Genomic DNA, 27,444 nt, shown 5'->3' with positions numbered 1-27,444 from the left:
GCTTTGTGGGAATTAAATTATTTACTATCATCAGTTTATATTTCAAGTTACACTAAGTTGATGCACATGCAGATGAATGTGAATGCCTATGTTTACTATAGATGCAGAGCTACCATTAAAAAAAAAAAGAAAAAAGATCTTAAAGAAGATAAACCGTTCCAGATATGGAATGCATGGTAAAGCATTGTCAGATATCCCAAAGTTTTAGCATTTGCCATGGACGTCAACTTTGGGAGTATAAGAATGACGTCTGGTCAATAAATCTGATCTTCTATAATAACAGGCAAAGCTGTTCTGTTGAGGAATTTTTAAATAACAGCAGTCACTGATATATTGCACTAAAAGTAAGATTACAATTTAAATCTCATTTAGAAATATAAGTCTGTTGTGCAAATAGTATGTTTGTATAGTATCACATAGAAGATGAAGTTAAATATTAATTGGGAGTCCAATGCAGGCTGTACACAGCTTTATGTTTTATAATCTGTTAGGAGCTAAACTACAAAATCTTCAAAGGATTAATAACACCCTTAACAGGGAATCCCGTCATACGCTCAAGTGTCCCTTAAGCAACTACATTTTAGCAGGTTTGTTAATAAATAAGATCACTTGTGAATAAAAATACTTACTTACAAATACAAATTAATCTCTTCAAAACAAGCTTCTCAGTCATCAACCTTTCCTGTGAAATCCATATAGGTTATTTTTTGTGTTCACTTATCCTAAGATAAACAGAAAATTATATTCAGTTCACAGTAATTAGCTTGATTAGCTTCACCTTCTTATTGAGGCATATTCCTAGAATAGAGACCTTAAGATGAATATGCTAACAGCCTCCTACTTTGTAAAACAGTGTTATAGTTCAGCATATAAAAGCCTAGCTAAAATACTTGATTCTTTTGATTTCTGTATGGGCTGCTGTGGGATTTATCAAAACTTTTTTTTAATGAGGAAACCCAATTCTGCCCATCCCCAAACTACAATTATGATCTCACTTGTGGCAAAAAAGAAATGTGTGTTTTTATTTCAAGACAGCTGACTGGCCTTATTCTAATGTAAAACCCAACTGTGGATAGTGCATAGGCTGGTCTCATCCTGCAGAACTATTTAAGGCTAGCCTTATTCCCCCTCTCTGTGGTTTACCTTGGTTAGCTGTGTAGACATAAAAACTGAGCATCTGGACTAGAATTTTACATCAGAACTACTTAAAATTTTCAGTATAAAGCAACGACAAAACACTACTGTTTTCAGCCAAAAGAGTCTATGATCCTTTGAGTGTGTTAGCACCTCATTTGTAATGAACTGGAGAATGCATCTGGATCTGGTCTTAAACAAAAAACTTTGGTGTGCACAGTGCAATTCAATGTTTCAGCCGTGGGTTTTTGAATGGATCAGGGGATCTTGAGCCACCCAGGTGGGGAAAGAGAGGGTGAAAAGAGAGGTCCCTGGTCATATAGGGAAGGAGAAAGCCTTGGAAAGGAGGAACACCAAGAAAAAGAGGCCAGTTGCAGGTCCTACAGCCATTGCTCTGCCTCAGCAAGAAATGCTCCATTGAAGCTGAGAACTGCAGTGGATTAACGTGCACAGGCAGGAGATCTTGGGGGCCCTAGCAGAGTGGGAAAGACAAGGCAGTATTTTTTGGAGCCTGGTCCCAGGCAGCTTCAGTTCATTTTAATCAAAGACAAATATGACTTTCTTTTTTCTTTTCTTTTTCTTTCTTTAAACCCTGGGGGGCATTGTAACCCCCAGCCTCTCTACTTTCAGTCTTGCCCTTGCTGCAGACTGAGAACTGGTGTGATCTATTGTTAATGTTTGAATGGTTTTCTGTTTGGGGTGGGGTACCAAATGTAGGCTTGGTGAGCCACAGAAAATAAATAATGGACAGGAAAGCTTGTTTTCCAGGCTGAAGTGGAATGGGATGGGGAGTAGGGGTTAGTGAGGGAGGGGCTGGAAAGGTAGTTGGTTAAGATTTATTTGGCAGACATGTACAACTATCCTGTTTGAATTGTATTTGAATTAATTAACTTCATCTGTGTAAACTGGGTCAGCATCCTGCAATTTCCTAAGGGTATGGCTGTATCAGGAAACTGAGTAGTCAGCAGAGCTGGTTGAATAGTTAAAATAACTGATTTACAAATATTTCCAGGAATAAAACCACCGAGTTTCATTTCTTATGATTTATAGGGCAATATAGGAAAATTTATCTTACCTGAAAAATGTCCTTTCTGTAAGAGGGGAAGTCCACAGCTCCTTGGGTTTTGCTCTCATACTTTCCGCTCTCTGGAGGCAGAGCCAGGCTGGTCAAATGAGGCCGTACATCAGCAAGTCTCACAAGTTTCCAGTGCAACTTCATAGAAAGGAGTCCTTTACAGCTTAATTCACAGCTAAGCTGATAGGAAAAAACAGAGATCTACACAAGCAATTTCTGCTGCAGAACAGTTTAAACTTCTGTAGCTTTTATGTTCCATAGCATGTCTCATAAAGATATGTATAGTTGGGAGGCAGAGAGAGCGTTCACAATGAAAACATAAGGCAGTTTGCAACTGTTTGCTTGACTCTGAACCACTCTTCTTGTGCCAGGTGGGTAGATGAGGTCTTCTAGTTTTCCTGCTAGAAGAAATTAAGTGTATGCAAACATCCTCCCAGGAAGGGCCACAGGTTTACTACAATACAGTACCCATTAGATGTCAGAGAATGTAAGAAAATAGTGAATGCAAGATGTCTCACTGCCCTTCCTTTAAAAAAGAAAAAAAATATCAGGTCAGAAACAGTATGCTGAATGTGCTCCTTCCTCCAGATAATGGCAGGATCTGAGGAGATTTGCCTGTATGGGTTTGAGAACTTAAGAAAATAATGAAAAAATTCTTCATACATTTCTGTGTATGTTGGGAAAGAGCTGCTTAGCCTGAAGGCTTCCCTGGCTAATAAGCAAAAAGCACAAATATTTTAAAAAGAAAAAGAGATTGCTGGTTTTTAAAGCTTTGGCAAAGTACTAATTTAGTCATCTAATAACTGGAGTCTTACCAGCAGGGTTTTATTTTAATTTCTAATTAATGAGTAGGATTACAGATTATCATGATGAGAGATTTCCGAATAAGATATTTAATTTACTTGCTTTTTAGAGATTTTCTGACACTGAGATTTCTCAAAGATTTGTAGAGGACATTTTTTTCAATGTTTGTGGGTTTTGCGTGTCTCATATGTGGCTAAATAGAACATGAAAGAAACTAATTTCTTTTAACCAGTACTACTTCTCCCAGACTGTAACCTTAAAACACATTCCTTAGTGAAACAATTGTAAGGCTAACAGCCTTCAAAGGTGAAAATTTATCAGTATTTCTGAAAGGAAAAAAAAGAAAGATAAAAAGTTGCTTAGTCAGTGAGTTTAATTTCCAGGTAGGAACTGCTTTCATTAATAGGTTTGAGAAACCTTGTAGCTGGTTGTGAGAACTGCTCTGCAGCTTTACATAGTCTATAGTGATCTAGGAACTGAGCTCATTTATTGTCTGTGGTAAATAAAAAAGATGTCTTTCTATTTCTAATTCTATCTGTATTGCTAGATAAATGAGAGAGAGAGACAAGATCTTTGAACATGGCCTGTTTGCCAAGTGTTTTCTCAAGGTTGAAAGAAGTGGGGTGAGTCCATGTGGATAGCCTGCTTTATTTCTTCCTCTCATAGCATCTTAATTTTTTCTGTCTAAGAGTAAAATTTTGTGGATTACAAAACCAAGAAGAAATTTTGAGTGAATCTTGCATCTCAGAGGAATTACAATACGTAACCAGTATTTTCCTTCATCTTACGCCATCTTACTTTCTTCACGGACTCCAAACACAAGGACAAAATGAAGGGCCTTGAAAATTAATTTCAAAGATGAATGACCAGAAGTTTCCCTATTTTTTTTCTAGCAAATCAAAGCTATATCAGCAACAAGCTATATGGCCTTGCAGATGCAGACACAGATGTAGAGGTCTCTGAACTACTTCCAAAATTGGAAGCAGCACAGTCTCATCAACATGATGCCCTATCATAACTAACTAATGGCTATATGGCTGCCACAACCCACTCTAATATTTTGCACTGCTCTATGCATTGTAGACAGACTGTATTTTGCCAAGCTTTTTGTCTATCTCTGCATGCCACTGCAGTGCATGATACCAATGACAATAATGTTGCACAGAGATGCACGGAAAGAGCGTATAAATCCTTGCAAAAAACTAAACCGGTGCAGAACAAAACTTGGATAAGGATATGTTGTTGTCTCATTACATTCCCCTAAGATATGTTTCTTCAATCTAATTCACAGCAGGCTCTCAGGACCAGTAGTGATAAAAGAAGCAACGTGGGCAGGGACATTTAATTGAGTAAGAATTCATAGTTACACTTTCAGATTTAAGCTTTAACTCATTTCCATCTCTTTTTCCTATGGTTCTGTGATATTTTGCAGTTTGTGACAAGCACAACAAAACACCTCAACATATGTTCAACAGTAATCTGTGTATATTTCTATTGATTTCAGTGAAATTGCTGTCAGGTTCAAAACTGTGCTCCTATGTTGACCATGTTAACACATAACACTGTATTTTAAGCAACAGTACTAATAAAGGTAGAAATTAATTAAGAAATCTGACTAAGTGAGATATTTGTGGTTGGCAATTGGAGCAGAAAGTATCCTAGGAAACCTCCTAGTATGAAGTTATAGAGCTTTGTTTTGACAGAGAATAATTTTGAAATTCTGGATAATAAAAGAACAAAGCTTTTTAATGTGCTAGCTTGTTGGACTAAGAAAGGATTGATTTATTAGGCTTGTATTTTGTTAAGATATTTGGGAGGTTTAAGCTGTGCTGGTATTAAAGATATCGCTACCATGTTTGTACAATAGCTGTGTCCTTGATGCTGACAAAATAGATACAATGTATGCGCAAGTTACTTGACAAACAATAGAATAAGAGGCACCAAATGCATTTGAATACATTATTCTAATAGTTGTAACATATATATACATATTTATATATGTATATATCTCCATGAAAGTAAGGCATAAGTGGCAGACTTAAGAAAAGGTTTTTTTGGAGCACCTTTGATAACTGCTCAACACTTTATTCTACCATACCAAGCAGGTGTGGGCATGAAGGGTTAAAAATTGATTCCTACATTGTATGTAAGAAGGCTTCCTTAATTTTTGTTGTGGAAAAGTGCTAATACTGCTTTCTGCTTACTTAACACTGTGATATTTGAGATAATTACAGATGAATAATTGTTTCTTTTCATCTCATTTGTTGTGTGGCATACTTGTTCACAAACCAAAGGGACATAGGAATATAATGAAATTAGTAAAAGCGCAAAGTATTATTTTCTGCTTTGCAACAATATTATACTGTGCTATTACTGAATACGCAAAAAGGAAAGAAAAGGAAATATCCTTTCAACATAAAACTAGGATATTGTTTACAGTAGTGTTACAGAAATCTGGAATAAAACTCCTTAACACCAATGTGATGTTAAGAAGCAAGTACTTCGTTTATTGCAGTGCTGGGGACACGGGGGATCACTCCTCCAAAGGCATGTCCAACTTAGTATCAAAATCCATCAGTTTTCTAGCCTTATTCTGTCAGGTCATTGTTACATAAGCTCCTTATGTAAAAATGCGTACTAGGCTTGCTCTTAAATTTAAACTTTATAATGATTGGTCCTTTGATTATATAACCTTATCAATATTCTTATTTAAAACCAATCATTGGTCAATTTCACTTAGCTCTACTAACTGGAATCTTCAATACTCAAATCAAGATGGGAAGGATAAAGAGGTTTCCAAGCAGCATAACTGGTGTCCATGAGTGTTTCCTTAGTTTCTTAAAACAAAACATAGAAAAACCAGTAACTTCCTGGTGAGGTTTCTATGGTTAGCTATTATTTCAAACTTTAACAATATTAAGGTTCCTATAGTCACACATAACACAGTTCCTAAAGTTTCTATGGCTACATTTCAAACTTAACAATCCTATACATTATGGTTCACAATTTTACTTCTTAATCAAACCTAACTCTTCTATGTGATTAAATTTTGATTTATGAGAATATTTGCAACAGTAGCATATAATGAGCCTATAATTACTTGTATGTATGACGCCAACAAATCAATTAAAAAAAAATAAATCCAACAACAAACCCGTTTTTTCAGTGTTTCCAAATCCTGGATCTGGCAGCTACAACATTAGCTACCAATTACCCTGTAAGACTGATCTTTGCAGGAGGTGAGCTGTAGGGTGGCTTTGGTGGGCTGCAGAGTTTATCATAAGCTGTTTATCTCAAGGCCAGTCAAATAGATATTATTGTCACAAATACTGGACTTTAATAGTCAATGTTTGATACTAAAAAATTATTTTGGTTTCTGGGATCCCACTGTGTTTACTTAAAGAGCATTTGAGTTCTATTTGGTCTAATGATTTACACATTTCCAAATAGCTTTTAAACTTCTTTCCTGTACTGTAGAGTCATGCAGATCAGACAGCCCACTTCCCCCATAGCAAAGGGGCTTTTGTTTGTTATCCTGCTCTGTGTTCCTTAGGCATTTCATGATGAGGAAAACAACCATGTACAAGTCAATTTGTTCAATTGACTGAAGTATGCGCATAGGTTTAAGCACATAAATAGAGCTACTTAAGACATCGAGACTTGTTTCTAAGCTCGATGGCTGCTTCCCTTGAAAAGCTATTCCTTATAAATATTTCATGTATGAAAGTACTTGCAAATTATTTTTCTTCTCACTTAGTAGGTAAATTGTTTTGCATGTGAAAGATCTAGTGTTTAAATCCCTTTACTGATAGCAATTATGAACTTTCTTAACTTTATGCAAAAATTTATCAGTTTTACCCCATTTCCTAGCATAAGATCTTTCCCATGTCCTGCCAGGGAGCTGCTGAGCATCCTGTCTTTCAGCTTTTATCTGGTCTTTCCTCAATTAGTGAGCAGCTCCACTTTCGTATTACCTAGTTTTTCATTTCCCCCAAAGAAGAGCAAGGGTGAAATTAACTTAACAGAAAGGAAGTGAACACTTCTTTCCAGAATAGGATGGAGCTGATAGATTGCTTCAGAATAATGAGAAATAATGGTTTTCTGGAGGTTACCAAAAACTTCCTTAACAGAAGAAAAAGTGAGAGAAGGAAGAAGCAGCCAGTATTCAGAGGAGAGGCACTCCAAAATAGAAAGATACCTTTAACTAATAAAGGCTGGATGAAATTACTGAGGAGAAATCATCAGTCGGAAATAACTGTATAAAAGAAGAAACAAGGAAGAGGAAATTTGAAGAAAATATCTAATGAGATAAAGAACATGCAGAAGGTAGAGGTGACAATGAGAGACAGAGAACATCATCAGAGACAAAGAAGCATCAGGCGCTAAGGAATCCATGATGACACATAGAGAAGGAAAGGGAGAGAGAGGAGGAGAAATATGGAAATTATTATAGGAAATAATCTTAAACTACTGAAACAAGTCCTACATGGATTAGATGCTTGATTTGGTATACTTATAAAATCCCTTTCTAGAGTTATTTCTGTCAAGAATCCCAGTTTATCTCAAAGGCCTACCAGATAATCTTATGGCAATATTTAATGCAAAAGTATTCTCCGATATGCCTAACTGTTTTAGTTTTATTTCTATAAATCACACCTTTTTATGAAAACAATTTGTACTTCAGCACATTTTTCCTGACTTTTATTTAGCACTTTTCATATTAAAATAATGGGGGAAAAAACCTTTCTTTTCTTCTTGGCATGTGCCACTGTTATTGAAATCACAAGGCTTTTTTCCTCTATTCTTTTAATCGGTTTTGTATAGTGATGGGATAACTGCAAACTGTTCTTCTAGTACCAATGATCTTTGGGGTACTGCATCTTTTTCCTACTCCTGATTGAACTTGCTGAGTTCAAGATCTGTGGCCCAGCTGGTGTCAACAAGGATTCAGCTTTTTTGACCATGGGACTTTCCTTAAGACTCAAGGACTTCTAGGAACAGACAGGATCTATGTGAGGGATTGGAGAAAAAACATATTTGCCAAGAGGCTGACCAACCTTGTGAGGAGAGCTTTATACATGGAATGGTGGAGGAGGCAGACAGTAACCCCCAATCCACTGTGGAAGTGCTGGATTAGGTTGGCAAGCAAATGGTGCAGGGGGATGTGGATAAGAGAGCCCTCAAATTTGCAGATGATACAAAACTGGGAGAAGTGGTTGATAGACCAGATGGCTGTGCTGCCATCATGATCTCCATCAGCGTGAAAAATACAGCATGTAATTTCAACTCCTGTGCATCAGAAATCTGACATTGATCCATCTTTTAAAGACTGCAAGGCTAGACTGGGCCAGCCTTTCTCAACGTAGCCTACTACACCTCCCGCAGTCCCGCAGGGAATGTAGCATTTCCCAGCAGTGAGAGGTGGCTCTGGAGAAGAGCCTGCATGGAGGCTACTGGAAGGAGTAGAAATGGCTGCCTTCTGTGGGATGCCATAATACCCTCCAGGTTTGGTTTATGTGATGGGGAGTTACTGCTTCTGCTTGAGCAGCTCCGTGCAAAGGGCAGATCTGAAGGCTGGGCTTGGCTGGGCGGTGGCGATCCTGAAAGCAGCCTGCTGGACTGCCATGCTGCTGCCGTGTAAGGGAGAGAGGGAAATGCATAAAAGCAGCAAAATACAGTGCTTTTGGGACGAAACCACCACAGACACATGCGAAGACCTGATGAGGTCCTAGCTCTGGATGTCTTATACAGGGTCCATGCACTAGCGTAGGCTAGCTATTTAGCATGTATTAGCTATAGGCTAATATATGTCTGCACTAACAGTCTGCACTAAGGAGTCTGTGCTAGTGATTAAATGAGACGGCTGTGGGCCACTTGAAACGGTGGAGGGGGAACACTTACCAAAGCATGAGGAGGACCATATTTGCTAGTTTATCCTCACACAAGGCAAGGGCACTGCAGTTTCCCACAGCTGGGGGAAGGCAGGAGAAGGGATGGGTGGTAATAGTACCCAAACTATTAGACTAGAGAGGTCTTTGTTCAGCTTGAGATTAAGGTGTCTGAATGTAGGTTTTTCTATATATTTCTTTCTACATGTCATTGATAAATTGTGAGCTCTATATTTGCTGGAATACAGAAAGCTTTTATGATTTTTTCTAACACAGTAGTTTAATACTTGGTAATCTCTTTCATTAAACAGTCTGGACTATTTTGGAAGAGTGAACTTCTGAAGAGCAAACATCATGTTGTTTATGTGAATGTCTGTCTTACATTTGCCAGTGACTGTATGTACCTCAGTTTCTTTAAATATTTTTCTAAAACAGTGACTAATGATGAAAGGAACTACCTCTGTAGTAACCTTACAAGCCATTCAATCACTTTGTAAACTGACACACAGCAGCAGAATAAATGGCAGAAAATTGGAGACACAGCATAACAATTTATTTACCATTTTAACTACAAATTCCCCTCTGTATTATACTTTTTACTGGAAGCCTTTTAAGACTCCTTTTTTCCATTAATTCCTTTGTAAATTAGATTTTTTCATTTTCCTAAAAGTAATTTTATAGAAATCATGCCTCTACGGTGTTTTTCCTGGGATAGCTACATCTGTATAATTAGTAGTTCTATTACAGTTGAATAATCCTATTGAATAAACACAAATTACTTTTTAGGTTTAGTTTGGCCTTAAAATCTGCAACCCATTTTTTACTATAGTCTTCTTACCAGGCAGAGGTTACTTCACTTACTGACACTAGCCTGTTATTCACATAGATTTTTTTCAGATTCAGCAGCTGGTAGGAGATATTTGTCTCAGTAGATGCCGTTTGGTTTCTGATGCGCAAACCCAGTTTCCAAGTGGCTTTGTTAAGGAGAGGTATTTAGTACGTGACCAACCGGGCAGCCCTGTTGCTGCTGTTTGCTGAGGAACTCCTGAGGATCTCAGCCTTCTCAATCTGAATGTAAACTTTGCAGATCAAATGGCAGAATATTTATTCTGAAAGAACTAAAATAAGCAAGAAACTTTTTTATTCAGTCACTTCCTCACACTAAGTATCAGGTATCATTACAGGAACTTTTTAGAATATGTTATTGAAGATTATTTCAGAATTAAACTAACCTAAATTGAGGTTCTGAAGTTTCTTTTAGACTTGCCTTGTTGATATGGGCTATAAGGGCTATCTACTAAGAAGCACATATATGCTTACAGAGACCTTTAATTTTGTTGAAAATGGAGCAATAATTAAAGAAGAAACTTCTTCTTCCAAAAACAGATTTTTGGCTATTGTAACTATAATGAACTGCAGAGTAAATCCAGCATTACATAATTGCATTTGAATATTTTAAAACTACAAGTGAAAACAATGCTGACCTGAGACTCAACATATTTAAAGGGGATAAGTTTTTAAGTTAGTACAAGACATACTTTTTTTTTTTTACTCTAAGTGAATGAATAAAAAATTGGTTGGGTGGACATATTGAAGAAAGTTATGCCTGTTCATTATCAAAATGGAAGAGTATACTGAATGGGGTTTTGCAGTTTGCAAGGGACACAAGACCAGTCCTGAGCCTGATAGCCTTCATTTTATTTGCCGGTCTGGAGGATGATATCAAAACACCTACTAATTTGCAGATGATGCAGGAATTACGGCAAGTACATTAGAGGTCAGGTTTAGAATTAAAAATGATCATGACAAACCAGAGGACTGATTTGAAACAATAGGATGTAATTCAATAAGAACAAACAGAAGATACTGTGGTTAGATAGAAATAATCAGTAGCACAAATGTAGGGGGAGGAAAAAATGGCTACCAGTCATACAGAAGATGATCAAGATATTATGGGGGACTGTAAGTCGAAAGTAAGTCTTGATTTAGAAAAATTAAAAGAGGAGTTGGTGGGACAAAAGCAAGGATAACTGCCAAGAAATATGAGGCAATCTTTCCACTCTGCTTAGCTAGAGTACTACGTCCACCTTGTGACCAGTACTCCTCAAAGAGGATGTGAACCTAGCGAGACACTCTGCAATACAGCAATGATAATCACCATGGGCTTAATAATATAAATATTGAGGAAATACTAAAGTAGGCTTGGGGAGGAACCTGAGAAAAAGAAAAGAATAACCTGATCCCGATTACATATGGGTACAGAAGGCAGAAACATTTGGCTTAAATTAAAATAAGAAAACTCAGGCTATACATTGGAAACATTTTCTAATGGAAGCATAATAACTGACCCCCTGGACTATTCAGAGTCTGTGCCTTTGCTTCTGACTTTGGAAGTCTTCAAGAACAGACTGCACATGTGAATCAGAAGTGACAGGTTCAGTTGTTCCCTATAGACATGTTTCCAAAACTGTTTTTTTTTCTGTGACATATTTGCTATAAAAGGAAGCTCTTTATTAACTTTCCAATTAACAAGCAAGAAAACCAGATTAAAGTTTATCAAATGTTTGCAGATTTACATATTGATGTAATATAAATTTCTGTCTTAATAAGATTATATCCCAAAATTAATATTTGGGAAATAGCCCAGGTAAACATTATAAAGGGCAACAGAAAAAGTTTGTATTTTACCATCTTTGTGGTTAGATTGTTATTTAAAATAATGATGGTAACTAAGAGTTAATGGTCTTTGTAAAACTCATTTTGTTTGCGGCTGTTTTGTTTTTGTTATTTGATACCCATGCTGAGCCTTTCAAGAGAGTGAACACAGTTAAGTTACAACTTTCTGTATCAATTCTTTCTTTTTCATTTTAAGTAAATCCTCTGGTTTTTTTCCTTTTAGTTTGTGCCACTCAGATAACACAGAGCAGTGACTCATCCAAATATATCCTGCTGACAGAACTTCATAACCCTTCAGCATGTGTTTGTGTACAGAACAAATTTCTATGCATTTAAATTTATCTTTCCTTCAACTTTTGTGAAAAAACTTTTAAAGAATATAAAGGACCCTGAAAGCGTATTCTGGTTTCTGGTGGAGAGCAATGGGATCCTGAGAAACAGAAGAGTGCTTGAATTGAACAACTGAACCTGCCCATGGAATTATATTTACCTGTGATAGTTATGGCTTCCGGCAATTCTTGTGCTCACCAAATAAGCTCTAAGCCCAGGGGCTTACTGAAATGGAAAAATATGTCTAGAGTAGTGGTAGCCAAAGAAAAATTTGAATATTGCTACAGAGGGAGAAACTTGAAGAAATCAGGAACTTCTGCTGGGTATGTGCAGGCATATACCATTGAGACCGTTCAAACACATCACATCTCTCCATTTACCCTAACCTTTCTTTTGACAACTGTGTGTCTGTGTTTTACTTTAATTCTGCTTATGTGCTGTGTATGTTTTTAGTAATATGTACTGTTACTGAAACTACAGAGGAAACAGGAAAAACGGAGGAACTGTAAAACTGGTCTTCATAGCTGGACATTATGTGGAGATTTGGGAACACACAGAGCTGTAGGTCATTTGCTTTTCTGAATTCTTCATTGTCTGTCATTATAAAAAGTAACCAACCTACTTTTCCTTCTTCTCTTCCTCCTCTCTTGCATTTGCAAAATAAAAATCTAGTGATTGGGAAAGATTAGTGCATAGAAAGAAACTTGTGGCTGAGCCTTAGTTCACAGGGGAATGATGCAAAGATGGCTGGAAGGGAAATTAACCAATTAATCAGGTAAGGATATTATTCCCAGTTCAAGGAACAGATGTGGTTTTGCTGTTTTCTGTTATGGCTTAAATGGGGCGATTTGGTTTGATACCCAAGGTGCAACTATACAGTGAAAATTGTTCTGATTCATTTTGATATCGCCCACATACTCTAAAAATTCATGCATCCATGTGATTGTACCCATCCTCTGACTGTAAACTTTGCCTTCACAAGTTTCGATTACTCTCACAATCTCTGCATGATTTAAATCCATCTGGAAAATAAAGCTAGTGTAAAATCTGGCTGCCTCAAACCTGGCTGCTCTTCTAAGAAAGCATTGTGCCTTTATGGAGTTCAGTGCACTTTTGCCATACGATCTCCATTGGCTACCAGTAGACATTTGGGTGTTTTGACCTTTTAAGCTCTAAATGACTGTGTACCCACGAGACTAGCCTCCTCCTGTGTTATTTCTGAACCAGCTGCAGGCAGCAGGCATGCTGGATTCCTTTTCATGTACCAAAGAGGGAAATCTTGGCAAAGTATCGGCTATGATAGCTCATTCAGACTGCAAACGTGGTCATCTACTTAGTCCTAACTTGCTCAGTATCCTGAAATCTTTACTGTTTTGGCCTTAGTCTTCAAAAGATTGTGGTACTAAGTAAAAGAAAAAAAGCAAGATGATTAATGATTAGAAAGGGCAGTCTGTCTTAATCTTTTCTTTGATGGTTTTCTAATTGGGGACCAGATGGAATTGCTTCATATTAAATGGCGCATCTTTTCTTAAGCAGAGAGAAAGGCATGTTGTAAATGTGCAGCTCTTTAATTTAGATTCAGGCATCTTCTGTCTATGTTGCCTAAAATCCATAGGTTATTGCATGCTTTTTCTCCAAATCTTTGTCCACCTCCCCTTTCCCTGTCTACATTAGGTATCGGTTCAATAAATGCAGCTTGAAGGAACATGAGGCAGTCTGAAGCTGGAGCACCTCTTTGACAGACGAGATTGGCATGAGGAGGGTTGACATGAGGCACAAATATCCTCCAGCTGCTATGATGTAGTATATGAAGAATCAGCAAGGGCACAGGGAAGGTTAGAGGAGTCGGTTACTGTGGTGACGCTGCCAGCCTTCAGACTGATCACGCTCATCTCTCTTCTCAAGAACCACTGCCAGCAAGGCCAACATGAGCAAGAATGTTGGCTGCTCTGATCTGTCCTCAAGCAGGGGCCAGACAAGATCAGGAAGCGGCAACCAGTTTCCTGACAGTGTCTCCTTTTGTCCTTTCTTTTTTTTCCTTTTTTTTTTTTTTTTAACTCCCTTTCTGTTCCCAGAGTAAGAAAGCTGAAGTATACGCTCTAGTTCAATAGTATAAATGGATTTTTAAAAAAGACATAAAGTGGTCCAGAAGTATTTTGTAGATAAGATGGAGAACATGCTAAACAACAATAACTGGAAAACTGTTGTGCAACGAGGGAGAATTGCACAGGAACATGAAAAGAAGTCAAAAGGAAGCCTAAAAAAGAGGTAACAGGCCAGCTGTAAGGAGCAATAGTTACTAGAGGGTGGCTGGTCTTGAAATCAAAGAGTGAAATGAGTTATTTGGCACATAAGCTGTGAAAAGGATAGCAAGTCTAACATCTTATTAGGCATGTTAAATGTTAGAGCTGTATTTCTATTCTAATCTACAATATGAAATTGCCTTAGAAAGTGTTCATTTCACTTGCTTAGGAAACAGAAATGCTTTTTGATGAAATATTTATCAGAGGCACGCTCAGTTCTATGTTTGCTCTATAAAATGTCATCATTCACATTTGTTTTGACTTTGCATTTGCATAGCAACAGGAGACCATTATCCAGCAACAGGAGACCATTATCCTGTAACAGTACTGTGGGGTCTCCAAGGTATATGGCAGATGGGGCTACTCCAACTGACTAATACTTTAGTTACTTCTGCTGCAGCTATCTGTACAGAGTAATTACCAGCAGTACTAATTCACGCAGATTCCATGTATGCAAGGGAAAGGACGTAATGTCTCCAGATAGCATACAAGCGAATGGTATTTAACCTCTTTCACATTGAATCACAAAAATTAATAAAAATAGGGGAAACAATCAAAATATCAGAGCAGTGAGCTGTGCAACCACAGGATATTAGCTTGTGCCAGAGACCACATTTTGCTACAGCGAATGTCAAAAGATTGACGCTTTCAACACCGAATATAAAAGCTACTGGAGCTGAAGCACTTGCCAATAACATTGCTAAGTTATTCTAAATTCACTTATGAATTGGAGGTTAATAAAGGAGAAAAACACAGGAACTGAGCGTACACATAGCAGGGCTCGGAGCCGCTTTTCTCTTCCTGCTGTGTTTACTGACAAGCCAGCACTGGAATATGAAGTCAGGAAGCATTGCAGCAGGCACGTGCTGCCACATATCCAATAAATATGCCTGATATAAGTATCACCAAATTCAGTTCTAACTATCTGCAATGGACATAAGATCATTCTTTAATATCTTTGACCTCTTGTCAGACAGACGTAAACATGATGTCTAGTACAGTGCCCATGGTGAAAGAGACACTTTCCAAAATTCTGTGAAATTTTCTGTTAAATGTCTCAGCACTGCTGATAGATAAAAATAGGTGGCACATTAGCATGACAGCAGAGCTTAAAGCCCTAAGAGATCACTGTGCTTGGAACTCTGTGCTTCAGGTAGACAAAGCAGTGGTTGAGAGGGAAAATGGAGACATGGAGGGGTGAAGGGTCTTACCAAGGTCCTCTAACCTTTGTAGTTCCTCTTTTCTTGTCTAACATATTTCTTCTTGCATTCTGTGGTTCCTTGCAGACAGGAGGTGTGTCCCCAGATAGCATTGTGCCACAGCTGTTTTCTGTGCCATGCTGTCAAGTTGAGAAGTGACATACTCTTACTTATTTAGGGAAGGAGCATATGCCCGATATGCTTTGTGTGTATATGCATCCATAAAGAAAATATCTAAGTTTAATGGAATTAGGATAAGAAGAACAAGCATTGAGAATATACATAAAATTGGTGAAATCCAACTTCTTCCCAGTTCCAAAATCTGTGGTGGGCTGGGGAAGGAGAGGACAGGAAGAATGGAAAAAACTGAGGAACAGAATCACTGAAGAATCACTGTCTTCGGTAAGCATATGGAGTCTTTTTAATGGTAGAGGAAAAATGTTAGCAAAGTTATGCAACATGGGAGCCAGGGAGGGGTAGAAGGACTGGAGAAAATGGGTAAGGGAAGAAAAATAATACCATGAAGAAAAAATTGGTCAGAAAAAAATACTTTGATCAGCAATGTGAAGGTATCATTAAAAACGTATCATGCCTTTCATCTTAAATTATTTGTGGAATTCTATTACCAGATGGAAACTCGCACCTCTTGATACCGAGCCCCTGAAATAAATAAAGGTTAGAAAACACTGCTAGTCTTCATGCTGACGCCATCTGTTGATCCTTTGTTTTGATACCATTTTATACCCTGCACATTTTAAAGTTTCCTGCTAGCCTACTTCTCTTTGCACTGTTCTGTTTTCTCTTTCTGTTTTTAGGGATTTGTTTTTTGTGGTAATTTTTGTTATAAGCTACTAATTCTGACATCAACAAAACAGTGAACCATTACAACAGGGAATTGAAACTAGGATTGGGTATGGTGTCATGCTAAAAGCTAAACCTTCAGACATCTAAAAACTGGAAGGGTTCACAGTCTTATCCCAGTGTAATTTAGAACAGCTGCAAAGCAGTTCTAAACCAGTCTGTCCTGCCCTTTCCCAGCAAGGAAATTCCTGGGTATGACTAATGGTGGTATACATGGGAATAATCAATGCAACATAGAAATAAAATCAATTCTTTTTCTAAGTACCTATCTGTCTGCCTATAATCTACTTTGCTCCAAGTCAGAAATATAAGAAATATGTTCTTCTTAAAGCAAGAAGACAGACTGCTCTAAACAAAGGTTTTCTCTTGCAAATCCTACGAGGCCCTCGTGCTACACAAAATCTCCTGAAAAGCAGTGTTCCAGCATCTCAGAGGTATTTAAAATCTAAAAATAAAGAAATAAATTTTTTAAAAAAGCCAAACGCAAAAGAGAAGAGACTACCAACCCCTAGTTATTGGGAGAAAATGACAAATTTGCATGTCAGGACATCTACCTGACTTGCGTTTTGGGAGCAGGAGAGAATGTGCCCAGTGCCTGATGGGTTGGTGCATGGTGGTGGAGGAGCAGAAAGTGAGAAGGCAGTGAGTGCATCACACGAATGCAGTTATCCCTGATCTCTGAAACCCTCTGCTACAGCCTGGGAAACATCAGAAACCCCAGCCCGGTTGCCCAGCATTGAAAACTCATAAAGCAGAATTTTTAATCTGAAAAGCTGGAGTAAAGTGATAATTACTGATGAACATGGCTTGTAATTCAGTGCCACAGGGAACTGTGATTATTTAGAACCCATCACAATTGTGGTAATTCACAAAGATTATTCACATGTCATTTTCTCATTAAAAGCTTCATTATTAAAATGCTCTCTGGTTGCCACAGAATATAAAATGAATATTTTTTCTCCCAAAGAATAACTTCTTAATCAACTTCTTAATGTTAGCTATATGATGTAGAGCACGCCTACTCATGCTGGGGATACATGCCAGGGTTTTGGTAGCGGGGGCCACAGGCATCTCTGAGGAGGCAGCTGGAACCACCCTGTGCTGGTCACAGCCAGCGATGATGTAGCCCACCACAGGCCAGGACTTCAACCCATCAAAGAGGCATGTGGTACCTGCGCTCAAACCTTCTGAAGAAAAAGGGCAAAACAGGAGGCACAGGAGGACACACAAATGGAGACATGGGGGATGCCATGAGGACACACACAGGAATATACTGGAGGAGGCATGTGGAAGGGGATATTGTTGGGGACAGGGCAGGAGGCACTCTTGGAAAGAGGAGCTCCATGCTGGAGGAGGTACATCCCCGAGGGACTGTGGCCACGGGCAACCCACACCAGGACAGGGACACTCCAAGGGACTATGGCTATGGGTGACCCACGCGAGGAGAGGGACACCCTGAGGGACTGCAGCCCATGAAGGAAATCGTGCCAGAGCAGACAAAACAAGCAAGAAAAGAGGTGCAGGCAAGTAAGAAGGAAGGAGCAGCAGGAAGAAGGCACCAGGTGCTGACCCCGGCCTCCTGCAGTGCCTGTCGCCTCACCAAGGGGCCTGACTGGAACCTGGGGTGCAAACAAGGGGAGTGGAGACGAGGGAGGGGAAGGAGAGGTGCCTGGACTGAATCTGAGCCTGGGGAAGGGGGAAGAAAGGACTTAGTTCCCTAAGTGGTCATTTAATTTACTCTCTTCTTTGTTTCTCAGTACCCAAATGAGTAATTAACCATTTCTGTTAATTGGCAATAAATTAAAAGAAGTGGAATTCCCTGAGTCAACACTATTTTGCTTGCAACATTACTCTGGTGTAAAAAAAATTTACTGTACTTGTTTCTGTTACTTCTTTATTTCAGAGGTAACACAAGGAGTTAAAAGTAGTATTTTCACCTTATACATAGAAACTTGAATTTAATTGACAGAAATACATGAAAAAACATGACCACTTATGAGAAGTAGTGTCGCAGTGACACTGAACTATGAACTGGGAGACAATGGACCTATTCTAATCTTTATTACCATTTCAGTGTGAATTTGAGCAATTTCATTCACGTCTCTGCACCTGTGTTTTCTTTCTCTGCTTCTTGGATTTCCCACTTAAGAGTATACTTCTTGGGCAGTTTACCTGTCTCACTAAATCTGTATATTGTATTTCTTATGTTGAAACCACAATCTGACTTTGGTCTGCTAGATACTACTGTAATGTAAAAGTAAAAGTAAAATAGCTAATAAAACCAATACCTAAGTAAGCTAACTAATAAAAAGAAGCCATAAGCATGTGAGATTTTCCTCTTAGGTCATGACAAAAGACAACAAATCTCTTGCTGCCATAACATGAGCTTACAAGAGAAAAAAGCACATGAACATTGATCACAGCTTGTCTGTTTCTTCTTAAAAGATTGAGATGTATTGATTCAGGATTATTCTACAACTTCCCATTCAGTCAGGCAGAGCAAAAATGGCAATTCAAGAGATGAAAATGTCTTTAGAATTCCAGTTGCATAAATTGATCCCAGGTGCTTATTTCTCACATGCACACTGCATCATGTAAAGGTACTCAAACTTTAAGACCATTTCCAAAAAATCCTCTAGGAAAGTAAAGTAAGATCTAAGCAAACAGTAGTGCTTCAGCACAAATTATGATCTTGAGAACTCTACAGCCTAATCCTAAAGCCAGCTAAACTCTATAGGTTTTTAGAGTTGCAGTATTTCATCTTGACAGGACAGTTCTCTTCTTCCAGGAGACCACTAGCTATAAGTGCAACTCACATTCTTTATTTCTACTTGGATGGTATTAGTTTTGACTATTTTTAGGAGAAAAAGAGAGTTAAAAGTTTTCTTCATTTGCTTTTATGGTATGCAGAAAAAACCATCCCTCACTGGAAGTAGCAACGTCATTAGTTCCAGTGTAGTGTCTGCTAACTTTGGTTGTCAGATGAATATGGATTCAGGTAGAATCTTTTCCATATTAATCTTGGTTCTGATGGAAATCTTTTGGTTTGAATGGAATCTAATTCAGTTTACCATTTAAATGGTATCTTTATATTAAAACTACGATTTTTCAGAAAGCCCTTACCTGTAGTAAAATACACAAAAAAGTGATCAGTTACAGAATACCTTAAAGGCACTAGTCTGAGTTGCTAAGGAAGAATTGTAGATAATGGAATGCCAGATCCCAGTCAATAATTAAAAGCAAATTTATCCTTCTGAGTAAAATAGTTAGTCCATTTCTAAAGCTACTATAAAAATTTAGTTTCTTAATTTAAGCACAGAAATGATGATGAGCGTCCTTCAAGCAAATAGCAAGACAAAAGTAATTTGTTGCAAGTGATATCATTTAACCACTTTCTCAAGAAATAGGCATGACATTGTATATATCTGAAACCTGGGTCCTGGTGCTTTGTCTACTCATTGTTTTCTGAATGAATTTCCTGATGCAGAATGACATGAAAGAAAGAATTTTTAAAAGACAGAAAAAAAACAAATCTAGGAAAGGTACTGCTTAAAAAGGCATCCCATATACACAGAGGATCTTATGTAAAAATGTGTGTGGAAGCATTCAGTCCACTGAAACATTTTCCATATTCCCTGTTTTCTGTCTTCAGTATCAAAGACTTGGAAATACCCTCTTCTTTCAGAGTAATTATTGCTTCACTGGGAGGCTTTTTTTTTCCTACTGATGCAGTAGTCAGCAATTTATAAGCAGTCTCTTCTCTTCTGGAACACTTAGCCCTTGTGTTGCTGTCAGTCACTTTGAGCTGCAAAAGAAAAGTAATTCAGAAGGGACCAAATAGATAATGTGCAGCTTACCTGGTCATCCAGTGTGCACAAGGAATCAAGTATGTTTTATTCAGACAGCATGTAATGCAAAGCCATCAAACAATTTCAACTTAAATTTGAAATCTTTTAGAAGAAACAGGTATGACTGAGCAGCAGTGTTGTAAAACCCCATTTTCAAAAGCTTAGTACTATCAGATGAAAAATACCATTTGGAAATTTCCAATGGTTATTGTCAGTCCAAAGATTTGGAGTGTGTGTTTCTGAGAATTGTTGGTAAAAGTCTATTCATTTATCCTAAGACAAAGTGTTTTTCAGCTGCTTTTCATCTCCTGCCTTCCAAATTCCTCTTCCCAGTGAAATGAAGTACTGTCATCTGTCAAAAAAAATGGCCAATACATCTTGATAGATGAAGTAGAAATAAGAGGAGGAGCTCACACAAGACAAAGTGGCTGGAAGCATGAGAGAATTGCTTATCCAAAATGAGGAGAGAGGGTGAAAGAAGTAATTTTGGTGTGTTTAAAGAAAAGTGATTGCATAACAAAGCAATACACCTCTGAAATTTAATCCATATGCACAGTATTATTTTTGCTGAAAACTGTTGTAGTAACCTGTGCATTTCTGCCAATTCTTATGAAAGATATGTGGGATATATGTCATACTATTATAGAGTTATACAAAAGAATTCCTAGTTTGCTTCTTGTTGCTGCTATTGTTGTTGGTTTCTAGTAACTGAAATGGTAGCAGATCAAAACCAGGCTGAAAAAAAAGCTCTTTTTAATGCAGGTTCATTATTTTTAGATTCTGAATTATACCTCTACAGATCTTGGTAGTTGAAGGTACCACATAGTATATATCCTTGTCAATACTAACAAAAATGTTACTTATTTTTCAGTAACTCCATTTGGCCCACCTCCTGCAATATGAGAAGCAAAAGCAACAAAAGTGTCCTCTGCTCAGAAGAAGGTGGGTACAAGATTATTGACTACTATGATCATTCCAGTCTGCAGACAGGATATGTGACCTTGGCATGCCAGACATTATTAAGTTGGCCATTATCTAGATGATTTGTGCCACTACACCAATGAAGAGGAGATGGCAGAGAAGGTAATACTAGGACACAAGCTGCTGCAAAGTCAGTTATCTTGTTTGAGTAGGTTCAGCTCGCCCTATGGTCAGAGAGAGACAGAGAGATGAAGGGAGCATCCCTGTAAGGTAACTCAGTTAATCATAAAAACAGTATCTAAGATAGGCATTTCCAGAGAAATTTCATGTGGCTAACCAGCTTCAACTTCTCACCTAATTTTCACCTGGTGAGAATTAAGCAAGGTGGCAGTCAGTCTACCTGTACAAGCTTTCAGTGTAATTTACTTTAGCTAGGGTGTGCTGAAGTCGGTAATCCATCATGTCACTTATTATTTGGGATAGTTAAAGCTTCTTCAGATACGTATGTACATCTTGCAGTCAGACAGGTAATTGCAGCATCATTCTGTCTGATGCAGACCCAGGTGAGACAAATTTCAACAGCTTTGTGAAAGAGACCATTCCAGTAAGCTGATTGGAACTGATGCTGTATTTAAAGGGAAAATAGTCCTTTAGAAATGAGAACAGCACCTGGTGTTTGTGTGACACTTTCAGAAATGGTAATCCTGAATAAACGAAGTCTGAAAATATTTGAGTAGGCTGATAATTTGGCTGTTTCTACAAGCCTAAATAACACTTAGCCAAGATTCCTGGAGGTACTGAAAACAGACTTCTGAGCTGTTAGGAAGATAGAACTAATCATTAAAATATAATTTACACTGGAAACCTGGAAGGTGGCCAATAAGTCCTTGCTCTTCCTGTGAGGTATTAATAATCAGTTTTAGAATTGCAAGGGGCATACTCAAGCCAGGGAGAAGAGTTGAAAAAAAAATCGTTAGTGACTTTCATACAGCACCCAAATGTCTGTAAGAATCCATGGTTAAATGAGTGAAGTTTCTGTTTTCTGTTATGTTTTCCAGAAAACAATATTCAAAAGCTCTAGAAAGGCCTATGGAACTACAAGTTGTTGTTAACAAAGCCAGTGCTCCACAGTTAGACAAATCCCCTGTGGCAGAAGGGACATTAATCTTCAGCGTGCCTTCAGGATCTGCCCTTAAAGCTGTGGAGGAAGCAAAAGCAACTGTTTTTTTATGGTTGAGTTTTTCAACCATGTTTGCTAATCTCTGTCATGCATTCACCAGTGCTGTCACACTCTTTGAATATAGGGTTTCTATATCCCTAGAAAGCCATAGATATAACAGTAATATAGACCATTCTGATATGAAGTCTAAAATTGAGCCAATTGAATTCCTTGAATATGTGCTTACCATCAAGATACACATACCCACCTGGAAAGTGCTGCATCCACCATGCTGCATCTCTATTGCTGGCTAATGAACTTCACCAATGTGGGGAACACACCTGGGGTTTGTGAATATTGTACAGACTTGCAGAGACCCCTACAACAACCACACAGCCAGAATCCTCGATAGTTATCCAGAAATCCTCAAATTCTGTCTCATTAAAGTTTCTAGCTGGGCATAAAAGTTGATTCCATTGAAACAGAGACACAGTAGCCCTCTCTGAACATTAGTCAGTGCAGTGCTGTAATAAGATTCTATAGTGTGCACATTGATGTTAATAGCAAGAAAACGTTAATAAATAATATGTTAATAAATGTTAAAATGTCATATTAATATTAAATAAATATTCTGCATGAGCAATTCCTTGCAATTATAAAATAGTTCACTTTTTATCTTATTTTTAAAATTGCAGCATTGGCCAATATTGGCTAGATGAATAAACTGCAGATAGAAAACTTCTTTGTTATTGATTGCTGTATTTTTCTCCAACTTTATAGAAAACTAATGAGCTGTGACAGTTCTGTTGTTTCTCTCCCCACTCCCAATGCAATTTGAGTGTTTTAATGTTCAGCCTCTTTTTGTAATTTAAACTGTTACCTTTACATGAAGTGCTTGAGTGGGTCAGTACAGCATCTCAGGCTAATTTATATCCTCTGGCAATTACTGACTCCCAAAGTTTCATACCAGTGCCAAATTTCTGTAACACTTTCTTTTTCAAGCCACCTTTAGCTATAAGGAATTCATAATATATTGTAGAAGGCCGTTAATTTTAAGTGTGGTGACTATTCAGCCAGCCTACTTACTGGTTGCAGCAATTCTAAACCGATATTTTATCAGGAGAAAATAAATCCTGATCTCTCCACTCTTACAGCATTATGACCTAAATGCAGGGCCAGAACTGTAAATTCTCACATGACTGCAACCCTGCTCTCCGTGTAGACGTGTCCTAGAACTTAGTGGCAGAAAGAGTCCAATTTGTGGGGTGACATCTTGGCCCCATTAAAGACAGTGGCAGAATTCCCACTGGCTTCAGTAGGGATTTTACTGATACAGTACATTTCCTTGTCAATGCGGTAGTTCTTATTACTCTATAGGCCACAAGGCATCGTCCTTCATACAGTCCCAGACCACACACCGTTTTCCTAGCATAAAAAACATGGCCCATTAGTTTCTTTTTACTTTTTTTCTTTACTGCTAGCCCACATATATCTGTACTCATCTTAGAAGGTATAAATAAAAGGCAGGAGAAGACAGAGGATGGCAATAGGACAGTGGAGCACAGCTAAGCCATGGCACACCTGGTTGACCTATAGGTTCCTACTGCCTATCAGATCCTAATCAACTTTGCACATTGTAGCGGCCTTGGCCAAAGGGCACTATACTTTCTTCTTCAGCGTAGTACAAGCCTAAATTCTTGTAATGCTGTCTCAGCTCCTATCTGTAGTCCGTGACTTAGTTTTTGGTTTGTGTCAAATTGTAGGTATGCTTGAAGAGCCCATTATCATCAGGATTTCATTAGATGAAATAAACAGGTGCCTATACTGCACATTTCTGAGGAATTAAAGTCGTAGCATTTGGAGAGAGAAGAAGAACTTGCTCAGATGCACCTTGATACACATATGGAAATATTTAGCTACTCGTTGTCACATAGGCATATTCTATAGATTTGCCATAATACACAGTAGTAAGATTGCAGCATTTCATAAAATCTGCAAGTATGTTCAAAATATTTACAGGACATATATTTAAAACTGCCAGGAACAGAAACGCTAGGTCTCAATATTTTGTTTGCAGGGTTTTTTGTAATTGTGACCTTTTAAAGCAAAGTATAAATTCAAGATGAACTGATGTCATAAAGTTGGCCAAGTAAGGAACTAATTTATATAAACTCACGTACTAGATATCAAGCATCTGGCTCTTGCTGTAAAATGCATAAAAAGCACCTAAAACCAGTATTTATGTTGGACACTAGAGATTCAGTTATCAGGGTTTACAGTGATTGCTGTCACTTTATTTTTAGCTGCTCTTTATTATATATCCTCCACTGAGTACTTATTTTCCCCAGGTAGCTGGAATTCCAAGATTTTTGTCATCAATCAAGTCCTGTAGAATGATAGAAAATAAAATAGGACTCTTTTTGAGGCAGCTGATATATATCTGATTTCCTGCAGTTCTCACATAAACAAAATTTCTTTAAACAGATAAACAGACTAAAGCAGGAGAAGTAGAAGTTAAGAATTGCAGCTGTGGTCCTACAGTGAGATCTCTGTGTGAGATCATGGCAAGAGTGGAGCCTCGCTCATAAAATCTTTGGAGTAAAACGATACAATAGAATTGTCAGTAAGGATACAACACTGAGCTAATCTCTAATGGTGGAGCTGGGAATTCATTTAATACTGCTCACATTTTTAAGAATGCACTCTGTGAATATTCTTCAGAGATTTAAATAATTGCCAAGATATCCATCATGATAAAATCTCTCTCTCTGTTGTTGTTTTTTTTTTTGTAACTTTGAAATGGAGGAATTAGTTCATTTATATCCATTTATCTAATAGCCATAAATGTGAGCAAAATATAATTTGCTACAAATCCTTGATAAAAATCTTTTTGGTAATTATGTCAAGTAGTCATATTATTCTAACTTTGTCATTTTCTGTTATTTTATATATGCTGCACCTGTAGAGTCATCTTCAACAAGATGTGGCCCAAGAGTATTTTGCTTCTTCGTATAACTATTCCACTGTATAGTAACTGCTTTCAAAAATTTGACGCAAAAAATTAAATGGTTTTAAGAATTCATCCCTGCCTAAAACAAACTTTTAAAATAATAAAAATAACCTTATTAGAATATATGTTTGAGTTTTAAATGTAGGCTTAATGTCTAAAGGTGATGCAAGTTACTTCATTATACTTTTACTGCCCAGGCAGTGTACATAGTTATATTTTTTAGAGATTTATGTCTTCTTGTACATCCCACTTCCAGCTATTTGTGTCCAGATTGTGTTCACCAGAACCAATTAACTGGCAACACCATAAGCATGGGGTTTCCAAAATACATACATTTCTCAGCTTCCATCACTAAATGCTTAGAGACAACTTATTTCTCAACAAAACAAGTGCGCTCCAACACCGTCTAAAAACTTCTAGCTATTCTGCCAGCTTGCATTCTTTAAACACTCCTAATGGAGTAGATCGTATAACAACTAATACCTGGCATGTCCCCATGCTCTCTGTTTCCTGGGAAAGAAGTTATGAGCTCAAACAGCAACAAGGGAGACTTAAGTGAGGCATGAGGAGAGTAAAAAGTCTAATCCACGAGTACCCACGTATTGTAGCAGGCGAGTGGTGAGCCTGTGGGGTGCTAAGTGAAGGATGTAGCTTCAGAGGTTGGAACTGCAGGTTGTCTCTGTCAGTCGTGCAATTAGTAGTCACTTGGACATACTGTCATAGCAGAAAAATTAGTTTCACAGATGACTGGCAAGCATGTTCCCCTGGAAAGAAAGAAGATTTGAGTTTCAGTCCCTTCTCTAGTAAATAACTGGCGGTGTATCTTATGTAAAATAGACACTACATTTAAAAAATGATGTCATTCAATTAGAATATGGGCAATTGTCCTTACAACAAAGATAATTTGCTCATTTTGCCGACTGTCTTGGAAATCATCTCCAGGCATGTTCTACCATAAGCTAAGAAGACTTATTCTCCATTCCTACTTCCTTGTAGTCCAGAATCACAATTTATTATTTTGGGACTGTCCAGTGACCCCAGCTGAAATTTCTTTCTAGCCGAAAAAAGACACGTTGCAAATAGAAATCTTTTCCATCAACCACTCTGCTGAATTGTGAATGAAAACTAATTCCAGTTAAAATATGGGAAGATTCATGATCAATGTTCCTCTACTGGTAGAACATCCAAGAGAGAACAAACAGTGTAAATCATACTGTGAAATTTGTCCCTCTATGACGTTATCATTTCTTTGGGGCATAATGATGTAGAAAGAAAGTAGGTACTACCTTAGCGCTGACTGACCTTGGTTCTGACTGGCCGTAGTCTCATGGGTTTTACACAAAGGAGGCAGAATCTGGTATGAAAGGGCACATTGCCTCAAACAACCATTCATCTCAAACACATGTCTCAATCCATCTCAACTGCATTAATCTACAACCATTGCAGCCATCTATAATGGGATTCTTCAGACAGTGAATGGATCACAGGGGATCTTCAGAGGATCATTCAGCTGAAGACAGTCCAGAAGTTTTTGAGGCCATGCACCTAGATTTTCTCAGTCCAGTTCAGCTTTCTTGACCCATCTGTTCTACTACATCTAATTAACTCCATTTCAGTTCATTAAAAGGGGATCCCTAAGGTAGGAAAGAGAACTGAGGACACCTTTGGATAACTGGTTGTCTGGAAACAGCCAAAAGTGTCAGAGGTTATGCACTTGAATTATGTTCTGCCTTATTGACCAACACTAAGCATTTTAAATGATAGGCATGTTATCTTGTGTAGGTGCATGGCTGCAGGGTGACCCAATAGGTCATTGTTCTTGGCACACTACCACAGCAAGCCTCCAAAAGCATATGTCAGCTTCTGGCTGTAGTTTATTCTGGTCTGGTCAATACAACTGTTGCCATGAATCTTCTTAGAAGATATCCCATCCTCACACGAGAATGGCTAGATTTTTCACTTAGAAATTCAGAAGCTGCTTCTCCCTTTCATGTCTGGCTGATTGTGCATTCACTGTTCCAAGAGGATGGTTGCCATCCTTGCTGACCAACCTGTGTCTCAGCCTACCAGTACATGTTCATTGATGAGCTCACCTCCATTTTGCAGTAACAGCATGAAGCAAGTCCTGAAGAAGAGTTCTATCTCTAGGTGGACTTTCTACTAAGAAAGTTTCTTTTTCTCTCTTTTCAGCATATATTTTTTGCCCTGTTCTCCATCAAGTAATGCATATGGGCAA

This window comes from Haliaeetus leucocephalus, unplaced genomic scaffold (assembly GCF_000737465.1).
Source record: "Haliaeetus leucocephalus isolate CR32 unplaced genomic scaffold, Haliaeetus_leucocephalus-4.0 Scaffold384, whole genome shotgun sequence".
NCBI lineage: Eukaryota > Metazoa > Chordata > Aves > Accipitriformes > Accipitridae > Haliaeetus > Haliaeetus leucocephalus.
This window is presented reverse-complemented; position numbering follows the sequence as displayed.